The 12,328-nt window shown below is 36.8% G+C and overlaps 1 pseudogene; it reads right to left on the bottom strand.

The window, feature by feature from the left end:
* Positions 1 to 1,585: 1,585 nt before the first annotated feature.
* On the bottom strand, positions 1,586 to 2,170 carry LOC140528624 (RNA polymerase II subunit A C-terminal domain phosphatase SSU72 pseudogene; annotated as a pseudogene).
* Between the last annotated feature and the right edge of the window lie 10,158 nt (positions 2,171 to 12,328).

Genomic DNA, 12,328 nt, shown 5'->3' with positions numbered 1-12,328 from the left:
TCTGAAGTTTCTTCCAGGTCTAGTAGTAACTTCCCCAAACTGTCGGCTTTTATTATTGGGTTAAAGGCTGAAGATGACAAGGACATCTTTTTTTTTAAGACCTGGCCACCAAAACTAGTGCTTGCCAAGTGACCTCAGAATTTCTAAGGCACAGTTGTCTACCAGAGAGTGAAGGGTTAAGAAGCAGATCAAATCCCAGAAGCATCTCCCAGATGCGTTGTTCAGTCTGGTCCTATGGGGAGAAAACTGCTGAAGGAGTCTTCTGGAGTGAAGAGGCTTTTGTCCACATCTCTTCAAGTTCCTCTAAAGCTCAGCCATCTTGGGCCACAAAAGTTGCAAGTTCTGAGAGTGTCTGACAGGCAACCAGAGAAATTGGGTCCAGGTTGGCTTTTTTCCCAATGTCCTGACAGAGATACCTCATGGAAACCACCACTACAGTTGCTGGCAGGCCTTCAGGGAAGAAAAAAATCATAGAAGTGGGGAAGGTCTACTACAGAGTACCAATTATCCACCAAAATAAGTTTTCTAGCATCTTCCAACTCTAGTACTACCATGGGCCTCCACCATTCTACAATGTGCTCCTGGGAAAGTTTTATCATCAGGGGGGGAGATCCAGGCCCAAAGAGAAGACAGCAACAGTTTAGAAAACCTGTGGCCTTGAGGATGCATATAGTCCTAATTATCCATCAGAACAAGTTTTCTAGTGTCTTCCAACTTAAGTAGTACCATCAATGACCAGGATTCCCATGGTCTTAATTAAGGAAGAGCTAAGCATTTTCATACAGTGAGGGACTTGTCCACTGACAGATTGTCATTCAGTTAGTTGAGTCAAGGCTGGTTCCCTTACAGCTTTCCATATAGATGACCCTTAAACTCTGGCATTTCCTGAAGTGATAAGGGTCGTGGAGTTGACAAAAATGATTCCATTTCTCCATTGCTTGAGTCATGCTTTCTCAAATGAGGGAAAGGTTGAGAGGACTTTCATGTTGATATATTTGAAACATATTTCCAGTATGTAGATTCTGTTCATGCTTCAATGGCCTTGGGCCTCAGAAGTTATATCAGCTACATTTGCCTGCAGAAGATGATCCCAGTGATCACAAAGTCTCCTTCTGATGCTGCTCAAGCTGCTCAGTCAGAACTAGTCAAATGATCTGGTCACAGCTGCTCAGCCCACCAGACTTCAGAACCCACACACCAGGCAGGCCTCAGAGTACCTAGTGGGTTAGCCAGCCAGGGCCTCCTGGGATGCACTCACAGTGGAGGGAGGGAGGGGATGGTGCCCTAAAGACCTGAGGGAGTGTCAAGCTTGTCTAGGTCTTATTTTGACTGTACAGAGCCCACTCCACCTGCAGCTTTGGCTGATACCAGAATGGAACTCAGGAAGATGAGTGTTCCTGATTCCAAAACTAGTACTCTATCCACTGCCCTGGCAAAATACCAGAAAGTAAAGACAAACACCATGAAGAGGGGAAAAAGTATTAAGAAAAGGAATATTGGAAATTGGTCTTCAGGTAGAGTAGGAGATATTCAGAAAACTTGAGTGTGCTTCCTTTGACTTGGGACTAGGAAAACAATTCCGACTTCAGTAAAAGCAGACCGTATGGAGGAAAGTTCTATTACTTTGCTCCTCAAATTCCAGTAACAGCTCATCTATATCGTTTTCCATGTCTTCAGTCTCCTGGATGCACTGACAGATCTCCCAGATGAGGAAGGCTCCCAGGGTAGCCTCTTCCTCATTATCGGGAATATCTACATTAATCACATGGACTGGCTGGAAGGTCACTTGTTCTCGGAAAGTTAAATATTCTACTACCTGATCATAGACTCTCTCTTCACAGGTAAAGATAACATCAAACAAATCTTTACAGCTCTGGAATCTTTCTGGCCCAGGCTTTATTTTTTGATTTCTGTCCAACATGCTCAAAATACCATTGTATGTATACCATTTTATGTCTTTCTTAACAAGATCATAGTACATCTGCTCGTATGTTGTTTTGAAATTGTAAACATTCGGCCTGTGTCGTGTTGGTCCTGGCAGTAACACACGAGCTCCTACTCCAAAAGATCTAACACAGATTCCTCGTTTCTTGAGGAGTCTGTGAGCTTCCATGCTTCGGTTCATGTTACACATGCAAACCACGGCAACTCGAAGCTGAGACGACTCCATGATCCCGGGCGAGAGGGAAGAGACTGGTGGCCGCCGCGCTGATTGCGGAGCTGGGACCTTGCTAAGGCAGCAACTTCAGCTAGTTGAGCAAACGGTGCTACCAGCAAAATCCAGGCAGCTTAAATAGTAGCCTGGATGTGACGTCGGAGGGTGGGGGGAGGGAAGAGGGGGCTGCTTTCTGCAAGTGCTAACTCTAGGCTTCACACCTCCCCCGCCCCGATACGAGCTCTAATAGAGTGTTAACCCGTGGTTTCACAAGTGACGAAACTAAAACCTAGAGAGGCTGAGTGACTTCTCAGAAACCCAAGGAGGTAGTGAGAGGGACAGGATTAAAACAATTGCCAGCTGAATCCTAACCCAGGGCTCTGAATCATGCCTTCTCCATGGAGATGTAGCCTTAGAAGTTTACAGTTTGCCAAATGGGCAGCGTTTTGCTCCAGATGTATCTTAATATTTTCAGTAGTACAATGAGAGGTTTAGAATGTTTTAAAATAATACCAATTTGCATACGTATATGTATATGTGTAATTGTGTGTGCTATTATATTAGCATATACTGCCTGACTTGATAGATTGTTCCTTTGGGGCTGTGACTATTTTACTTTTCTTGTTGTACCCTGGAGGCTAGCAAAGTGCTTAGCACTGAGTAGAACACTACAGAGTGATGCTTGAAGATGGCTGTCACATACATCTTAGATCAAGAGTTTTTAATAGTGCCCACGGGAATTTGGTGGGGTTTTAGCGTTATATTTTAACAATTATATTTCAATTTAATTTATTTCTTTTGTAATTCTATAGATTTAGAAATCTTTGTTTCGAGAAGATTTCCATAGACTTCCACAGGTTGCTAAAAGGGTCAATGAAATTTAAAAGGGTAAGAATCTTTGATTTCGATCCTCTCTGTACACTAAACATTTTCATTTCTGTCAGCAGATTTTCAGATATGGTTTTAACGCAAAAATAGATGACAATACAAGAGAAATTAGATTTATATGTTCTGCTCAGTTCAAGAGGGCTAGGTTAGGTGAAGTTATGATGAGGTGGTAAGTTTGGAATCAAATAAGTTTTCCTAGCTGATATTGGATGATGAATTCTGGGGAAAATCCTAGGAATTACTGGTTCAGAGATAAGATGCGTGAGATGGCATCTGAGATCATTTTCCCTCTCCTTACAAAATCATATATCCTGAGAAAAGATCTCCTAAGCTCCCTGAGTGTAGGGACATCATTTTCCCCCTTTGTATTCCAAGCTTCTAGCAAAGTGCCTGACAGAGTGGAAATTAATATATGGTTGTTGAATGAATTAATGATAATACGAATGATGGCATCATTATCTAGAGCTGGAAGGGTCTTTAGAGGCCAATTAATTCAAATCCCTCATTTATAGATGAGAAAAATTGGGCACAGAAAGGTTTGGTGACTTGCCTAGGGTCTCAGATACAGAATAAGGAATTATTGAAAATTATCTCCATTGAATTCACATCTCTCCAGTACCCTGGCCTGTCTGATTGAAGGTTCAACCAAAATCATCCCTGATGAATTCACACCTCTTCAATACCCTTGCCCATATGATTGAAAGTTTATGAATTCTTCAACCTCTAAGATCATCTCCAATTTTCCTGATCTATATCTTGCCACTAGAACCAGATGGCTACAGAGGAGAAAGTGAGACTGATAACCTTACACAGATCTCCCTTATTTAAATCCATTTCATTTTCAAGTCATGGCATCACCTTCTTGATGTTCTGGTCCTCTTTGAGAACAATGGACAAATGACAACTTCAACATTGATTTAAGGAACATCAACTAGAGACACCAGTCCTCAAATATCTCCTCCTTCCCTGCCAAATTTGGGCTTCTTTGGTTTCAATACTTGCACTCATTTTGGACTTCTTTCACCACCACCACTGTACTATTGCATCCCCCACACGGTACCTACCCCCTTCTTTTGTGTGTAGCCCCTTTCTCCATCATATTGTAACTCTGAGAGATCAGGAGCTGGCTGTCTTTCTTGTTTGTATTTGTATACCCAGTGGCCAGCACAATGCTTGGTACATAGTAGGTGCATAATAAATGTTTACAAACTACTGAGATATGGTTATTTTCTCTGACTTCCATCATGAGAAACACATTACCTCTGTTTTTGGCTCAGGTTTGTTTCTTGTTAATTGCTTGATGATAGACAATTTACTTAATCATGCCAGATCTCAGTTTCTTATCTACCAATTGTGGATATTGTATAAAATGATCTCTAGGCCATTCAGCTTTTAACAGTTTCTGATTTTATGATAATTTTAAGCAAGATTTACTACATATAAATTACTTGTATATGTGATTATATTGTGTATATAATGCATCTATATCTTTTGATTTATTCATATAAATATAGATATTTAGATATTTTATAGCTATATGAATATATAGATATTTCAACATTTCTTTCAATCAACTCTGAGTCTGTCATCAAATGTGGTTCTGTCATCTACCTATGTCTCTCAATATTCTTTCTGAAACAACTCTCTTTGAGAGGTGGAGTGGTGATGGTACAAAATGGCATAATACACAGACTGTAGGAATTTAAGTATGTAATACTTGTGTTAAAAGTGAAGCCTCTAATTCTTACTAGCTGTATGAAGTTTAGCAAATATTTAAAACTCTAGGCTTAGTTTCTTCATCTATAAAATAAAATATTTGGACAAGATAACCTCTATATTTCCCTTTAGATTCAGAATCTTTGATGATGAAATCCTATCTCTTTTAATCATTCTATTTAAATCATTTTATAAAATATGTATACATGCATATTCATCCTTCAGTGAAGAATGGTCATAGGAAAGATTGCACATTCATTTGTCCTGATTATCAAAATATTAATAGATGAAGTGCTCCATTTGGAGTCAGGAAGAACTTGGTTCACATTTTGCCTCTATCACTAGCGATTTGTCACTGATAAAATCACTTTACCACTTTTTGCTTCCATAATCTATTCTTTTCCAGAAGCTTACTTATAGTCCCCTCCCCCTACTGGTATATCACTACAAAACCTCTTCATATTCATACAGTGAAACATATATTTGAGTGCATAATTTTGACAATATATCAATGAAGTATTAACAGTACTGAATGCTCCAAAATGATTTCTCCTCCTCCTCTACCTCTTCCTCCTTCTCCTTTTTCTTCTTCTTATCTCCTCCTCCACCTTCTTCAACTTCTTTTTTCTTCTTTTTTTTATTTTCACATAGAAAGAAATATAGGCTTTACAGAAATGGCATGTGCTAAACATTTGCTTTATCATTAGTATAAGTCATTTAGCAAACCAAGGCCAGGTGCTGCACTGGTCCTGGAATCAGGAAGATCTTAGTTCAAATTGGGCCTTATGTAGTAATATGTGTGACCCTGGGCAACTCACTTAACCTCTGTTCTTCTCTATTCCCTTACCTGTAAAATGGGGATAATAATAACACATACCTTCTAGGGTTGTTGTAAGAATCCAATAAGATAATAATTGTAAAGTGCTTAGCACAGTTCCCAACACACACACACAAGTGTGTGTGTGTGTTATATAAATACTATTATTATTATTACTCAGGGAATTTTTTAAAAATTATATTTGGATATATATGTTGTACTTCTTAAAGCTTGAATTGAAAGAATGTTCTGCCTATAAGAGTAAATGTTTCAGGAGGGCTTAATCAGACACTGAATGAATCATTTTATTTTTTACTCCATCGAAACTTTTGTGAGATTTTTCTTTCTATAAAGATATTCAATTTGTATTGCAATTCACATTAGCTGGTTTTCTTCAAACCAACAACTGTGCATTAAAAGTTCATTATATTTAAAGCAACATTCTGTGCACTGTCCACTAAAAAAATAAAATAATTATTATTCCCTTCCCATTTAACTCCCCCCCCCACCTTCAGTAGCTGATTTCTTCTTGAAAGAGAACAAGAAGGGACACTAATAAATCAACAAATGAAATACTCCAAAATAATTTCAAGAATTTGAGAGCATTCATTATTTGGGATGGGGCAATCAGGAAAGGTCTCTTCTAGGAGGGGACAACTAACACATGAAGGAGGTGGAGGTTAAGAATGAAGGCCAGATAAACAAGTATGATGACTTTTGCAAAAGCAAAGAGGTGGGAGATAAGACATCTTTATTGGGAGTCCCTAGTATAGTCATTTAATTTAAAAGGAGAACATTTAAAGACAAGACATAGGCAAGAATCTGGAAACTTTTGTAGAAGCCATATTGTAGAGGCCTTATATGTCAGGCTGAGTGTTTTACATTTCACTCTAGAGACTAAAGTGAGCCATTAATATTATTTTTTGAAGAGATCACAGACTTATGATGTCAGCTCTGAGTTTCAGGAGTGTAGATTTATCATCCAAATAATATTTGGATTGGAGAAGAGAAATAATGAAGGCAGGAAAAAAAGATAGACCATTTGAATGATTCAGGGTAAAGATGGTGAAAACCTTTTACAACATTGCCATATCAGAACTCCATAGATACTACATTCCCTGACCATGGTGCTGAATTATCAGCCTTGACTGTTTCTATGTGGATCTACCCATTGCCTGAATCACAAATCCTAGATTTAAGTGGATATAAAGGCCAACATTACTCTCACTTCAAGGACAGTAATAAGTGCCCCAATTTCTCCAAGCATGGATTGATAGTATATTCATCTCCTAGCAAACTGAACACTCACAGCTCTCTAATTTTCACTTACTTATCTTGGAATGACTTAGAACTACCAGATCAACTTGACATTTTAGCAGTTGGTTATAAATAAGATAAATGGGAACAATGATGAGCTCCTGGGTAACATGCCCACAGTAAATACTTCCTCCAGAGAGCTGTTTGTTGAGGCATTGACTAAAACCCAAGATACTTATCAGCAATGCCCTTGTAATAACCCCATCTTGCCAAACTAGAATTAACTTTGGATCAGGAGTGGGGGTTGGAATTCAACTCATGGATACTCAGGATACAACAGGGATGATGAACCACTTCCCATAAGTAGAATACGTTTAAATTTAATATTCTGGTTATAATTACTGTATGTTCCCTGACTTCTCAATATGAGAAACCAGATTAACAGGCAAAAAAGAAAAGGGAAGAAAGAAGAGTGAAAAAGTGGGAATAGGGAGATGAATAGATGGTGAGAAGAAAGACAGAAGGGGAAGGAAGGAAGGAAGGAAAGAAGGAAGGAAGGAAGGAAAAGGAAGGGAAGGAAGGAGTGAAAATGAAGAGAGGGATAGAAAGAGACAGGAAGGGAGGATTGTTTTAAGATTTGATTGAGTATCTAATGCACAGTAGAGGGGATATAGTGATTGAAAGTTGAAGATTTTTGAATTATCCACTACTTTATCATGCTATATTTCCAATACCCAACCATGCATTCTAAAATAATTAAAATATAATTTTGAAAAAAAAAACATTAAAATATGTTAAGGGCAATATATTCAGAACTGTAGGTAATCAGGGACAAGGTCCTACGGGGAACAAAGGATAGATTGGACAGAAGTCACTTAATTACCAAAATATCAATCAAAAAGCAACGATAGGCAACGTGTCAAACATTGTACTAGACAAAGGGATATAAAACCAAAGAAAAAAGAATTCCTGATTTCACCATAGTTATGTTTTACCCAAAGAGCCTGCATACAAATAAACAAGTATACTGAAAATTAACGGAGAACAAAACAAAACAAATTTGCAGGAATTCAAGCACAATTAGCTGGGAGGATCAAGAAGGCTTTAGGTAAAACAGGGCACTTGAGTAAAATTTTAAAGCAAACATGATTCAGAAATGATCTCAGAAATGAGATGGTTCTATATTCGAGGCATGAGAATTAGCTAGTGTAAAAGTGTGGAGAGGGATAAAATGTCATGTATGAGGAACAGGAAGAAAATGAGTTTATCTGTATCATATAGCATTTTAAATGGGATGATGTATAGTATACCTGGAAAAGTATGTTGGAGCTAGGTTTAGGAACCATAAAAGCCAAATACAGAAGCTTTTATTTGATCTTTGAGACAATTTGGAGCTACAGAAACTTATTGTGAGGAATAGTGACATGTCAGACTTTTTCCTAGGGAAAATCATTTGTGCAATTGTGTAGAGGATGGGTAGGTGAAGGGAGAGATTTCAGCTCAATTAGGAAGTTAATTCACCTACAGTACATAAGAGACATAGCTGTGATTTCATAAAGGTAGGGAGTTTTGTTTTCTTTTGAAATTCTCCTTAGCAATGTAGATTGGCAACTTGGTCATTGATTATACATGTACCCACTTGCCTATTGACATATAACTAGTATGTATGAGAGAAAGGAGTTGAACTTTAATTTTCCTTATTCCAAGGCTCTTCTGTCTGTCATGACATACTGCCAGCCATCACTAACACCACCACTACTATCATTACCACCACTACCACCACCATCATATCATCTACTATTGTACCAAAAAGTAAATATTTGCAGTAAATACACAGAAGTATTGTGCTACCATTTTAAGTTGTCTTATTGTGCTTGAAATTAGAAGATAATCTGACATAAATTGAAATTATTTAGTATCTAACTTTTTACAGTTTTAATTCTCTCCTCATCCCCCTCAAATTATACCCCTTTCTTCATCTTTCACCACAACTCCCAAAGTCTTTAATCCTTTCCTGGTTCCCTGGAACTTCATTGTTATGACACCACCCTACTTACCTGCCTTGTGCCTTATTTCATGAAGATCCTAAAAAGTGACATGAATTAACTTTATAACTACATTAATTATAAGATGTAATATATGCAGTGAAGATGTAATATGCTAAGGTAAAAGGAGCAGAATTAATGACAGATACCCTGCATTCAAATCTCAGGGCAAGGTAGCTCAACTCTCAATGATTTTTGTTTCATCATTTATAAAACCAAGAGAAATATTGTATCACCTATGTCATAGAGGTTTTATGGATAAAGAGCTTTGTAATCTATAAGCATAGAATAAAGGGAGCTATGATCACCATTACTGTGACTCTTTCCATGTAGGAGGGAAAGAGTGGAAATCAAAGATGTTTTCCTGGGGTGGTGGTGAGGATACTTCAAGGTAGGTAGAACTTCCTTTCAGTGGCTCTCAAATAATATTCTATGGATAGGACTGACCCCACAGCCTAAGCCAAAGTGTGGGTAAATATGCATGAATCTGATCATGCTTTGGGTATTCAAATTACATTCTTAATATGCAAATACAACTTTTCACTGTCCTTTATTTGGGCTATATTTCAAATATGAGTTGGATTACAGGGCAGTTGCAATAAAATTCAGCTGCAAAATCTAGAGATCCTATAAAATGAATAATGCTACTACCACCCTTACTACCTCTGTAGTCTTGGAGATGTCATCTTATGTCTCTGTGCCTCACATTCATTACCTCTAAAACAAAATCAGCACATATTTTTTTTAAGTACTAGATATTCAGATAAGAATTGGAGATACAAAGAAACACACTGGTTCCTTGCAATCAGAGTACTTATACAATGTACCTCATATTTTTGTGAGGCAAGTGCCTTATAAATGCTAACTGCCTTAAACACCTATGCATTGCTAGAATTCAAATAATAAATCTGTCAAACACTAAGCATTTATTAATTTCATACTTGGTGCCAGGAAGTAGGCTCAACTATGGGGACAATGGAAAAGAAAAGAAATAACCTGTTGATAAATCAATGAGTTAAAAGTATTTTTTTGTGTGCCAGGCACAATGCTAAGCTCTCAAAAATGTAATAAATGAAGAAATTATTTAATTATTCAAATGCAAAAGTTTACAAAAAATGTGTAAAATCAACCCAGCTACTTCCTTCAGGGAGCTTACATTCAAATACCAGATTATATTGGTTGTAATACTGTGCACATACAAAACAAATACAAAATAAGTATTAGAGAAAACGTACAGTAAAAAGAAGTCAAGAAGACTCATTTTCCTCATTTGAAGTTTAGGCTCAGACACTTACTAGCTGTGTGACTCTGGGCAAGTAATTTAACCCTTTTTGCCTCAGGTTCTCATGTGTAAAATGAACTGGAGAAGGACATGACAAACCATTCCCGTATCTTTTCCAAGAAAACCCCAAATGGGGACATGAAGAGCCAGAAATGCCTGAAAACAACTGACCAACAACCACCATTAGAGATGAAAGTCGCTAGAATGAAAATTCCTGGGGAAGGGAGTGACATAGTTCTATGGATTTTTTCAGCAGATAAAATAGAAATCAAGATGGGCCCATTGATTTTATTTTTAAGGCCATATAAAAATTTAATACTTGTAAGAAAGGCCAGTTTAGCATCTAGCATATTTTAAGAGAATAGTTGTCAATTTCAAATATAGAAATTGCCCTTTACTACCATCAAGTTGTAAGCCAATGCAGAAACTGAGAGATCTACTTTGCTCTCTTGTAAAAGTCGTTTTTTATAAGCAATATATACTTGCATATGAACAGTGTGTTAAATGCCTTAAAAGTTTAGATCTCATAGGCTGCTGAAATATCTCTTTGCATGAGTAAATGTTCAGTCAAGAGTTAGTGTCAGAAAACCTTTTCTAATCCTTGATTTGTAACATTGTTCAAGCTCCCTGACTTCTCGTTTTCTGTAAAATTTATTTCATTATCTGTTAAATAAGAGAGGGGGACTAGATGACTTCTTTGATTCCTTCTACACCTTGGAGAACTTATCTCACAGAGTTAATTAGGGAATTAATTACTTCAATAAGTCAAGGATCCATAATTTTATTGATATCATGACACAATGTATACCAGTGCAAATTGGGATTCCCTATAGACAGAATATATGGACCTTGAGGGATGTCGCTGCTGAAAATCTCATCCCTCTGCAACTAATTTGAGAGCTTCTCTAAAATCCAGTAGTCTAGTCCTTGGACAACAGACACACAATCGATATCTGTTGTGTTTTTGTTTTGGAAGTACGTGCCAGTGTTTTCATTTTTCTCATGTAGACACTTTGAACCCAGGAACATTTGCATTACAGGTCACACAAAGATATCAAGTGTATAAGCATAGGTGTTATTTAAAATATTAGCATTATTAATAGTAATACCGTAACATTTAGTATATTATTATGTGATTCATCTTGCTTTCTCCACAAGCCATTTACTCAGAGATCGTATAAGGTTAATTCTGAGCCCTTTACAATTTTACCACACTACAGAAGAAACCAAGACACTATATTAAAAGGAGGTCGGTTCAATATTTATTCACATTAATTAAATGATTTCTAAACTGAGATTTGAAGGGGACCTTAATATATAATCTTAAGGTTATAGCATCCTACCTCTAGATTGAGAAGAGACCTCTGTAGCCATCTAGTCTCAAAACCTAACAGAGATAAAAGCAGATTTAGTGATCTACAGTCATACAAATAGTAACCAAGAGAAGTATAATTTAAATTCATTTTTTTTATTTTTCTCAGATTCAACATTCAGCCCCAAATTCTTATTTTAAAAATGAACAAAATGATACCCAGGGAGGTAGGGTGACTTTCCTAAGATCACATATGTATTAATAATGATTCAAAATCAGACTTCAAATCAAGCTTTAACTTTAATTACACAGTAGCTCATCCACACCTAAAGAGCTCATGGATTAAATAAAAGAAAAAGAGAGTGCACAAGTTAGAGAAGCAAACTAAAATAGTGACTTTTTTCCTTTCAAATTAATGAACCAAATTTTTGTTTCTTTGTCTTCACTCAAGAGGTTTGCGTTTTGTAAAATATTTTTTCATCTTTGGTATAGAACAACTTAATATATTCATACACATCTATGTACATCTATGTGTTTATATGTTCATGTATGCATGCAAATACAAAGATGTTTCTATGTATATATGTGTCATGTTTATGTTTGTTTGGAGGGATTGGGGGTAAGCCTAGGAATTCAGTGATGTGATGAACTCCAATTATGGTAATTCCCTTTACCATTAGCAACTCCTCAATTTGTTTTAGTTTGATGAAGTTATATTAGCGATGTAATTTATCCAATGACACATAGCTAATATGCGACTGAAGTATTTGCACTCAAATTTTCCTGAATCTAATTGATAACGTATTAATTATTCCAAAGTACCTTTCTCTAATAAGTTTCTTAATCTCATTAAAAG

This window comes from Notamacropus eugenii, chromosome 1 (genome assembly GCF_028372415.1).
Source record: "Notamacropus eugenii isolate mMacEug1 chromosome 1, mMacEug1.pri_v2, whole genome shotgun sequence".
Lineage (NCBI taxonomy): Eukaryota > Metazoa > Chordata > Mammalia > Diprotodontia > Macropodidae > Notamacropus > Notamacropus eugenii.
The sequence above is the reverse complement of the archived record's forward strand: the minus strand, read 5'-3'. Positions and strand labels throughout refer to the sequence as shown.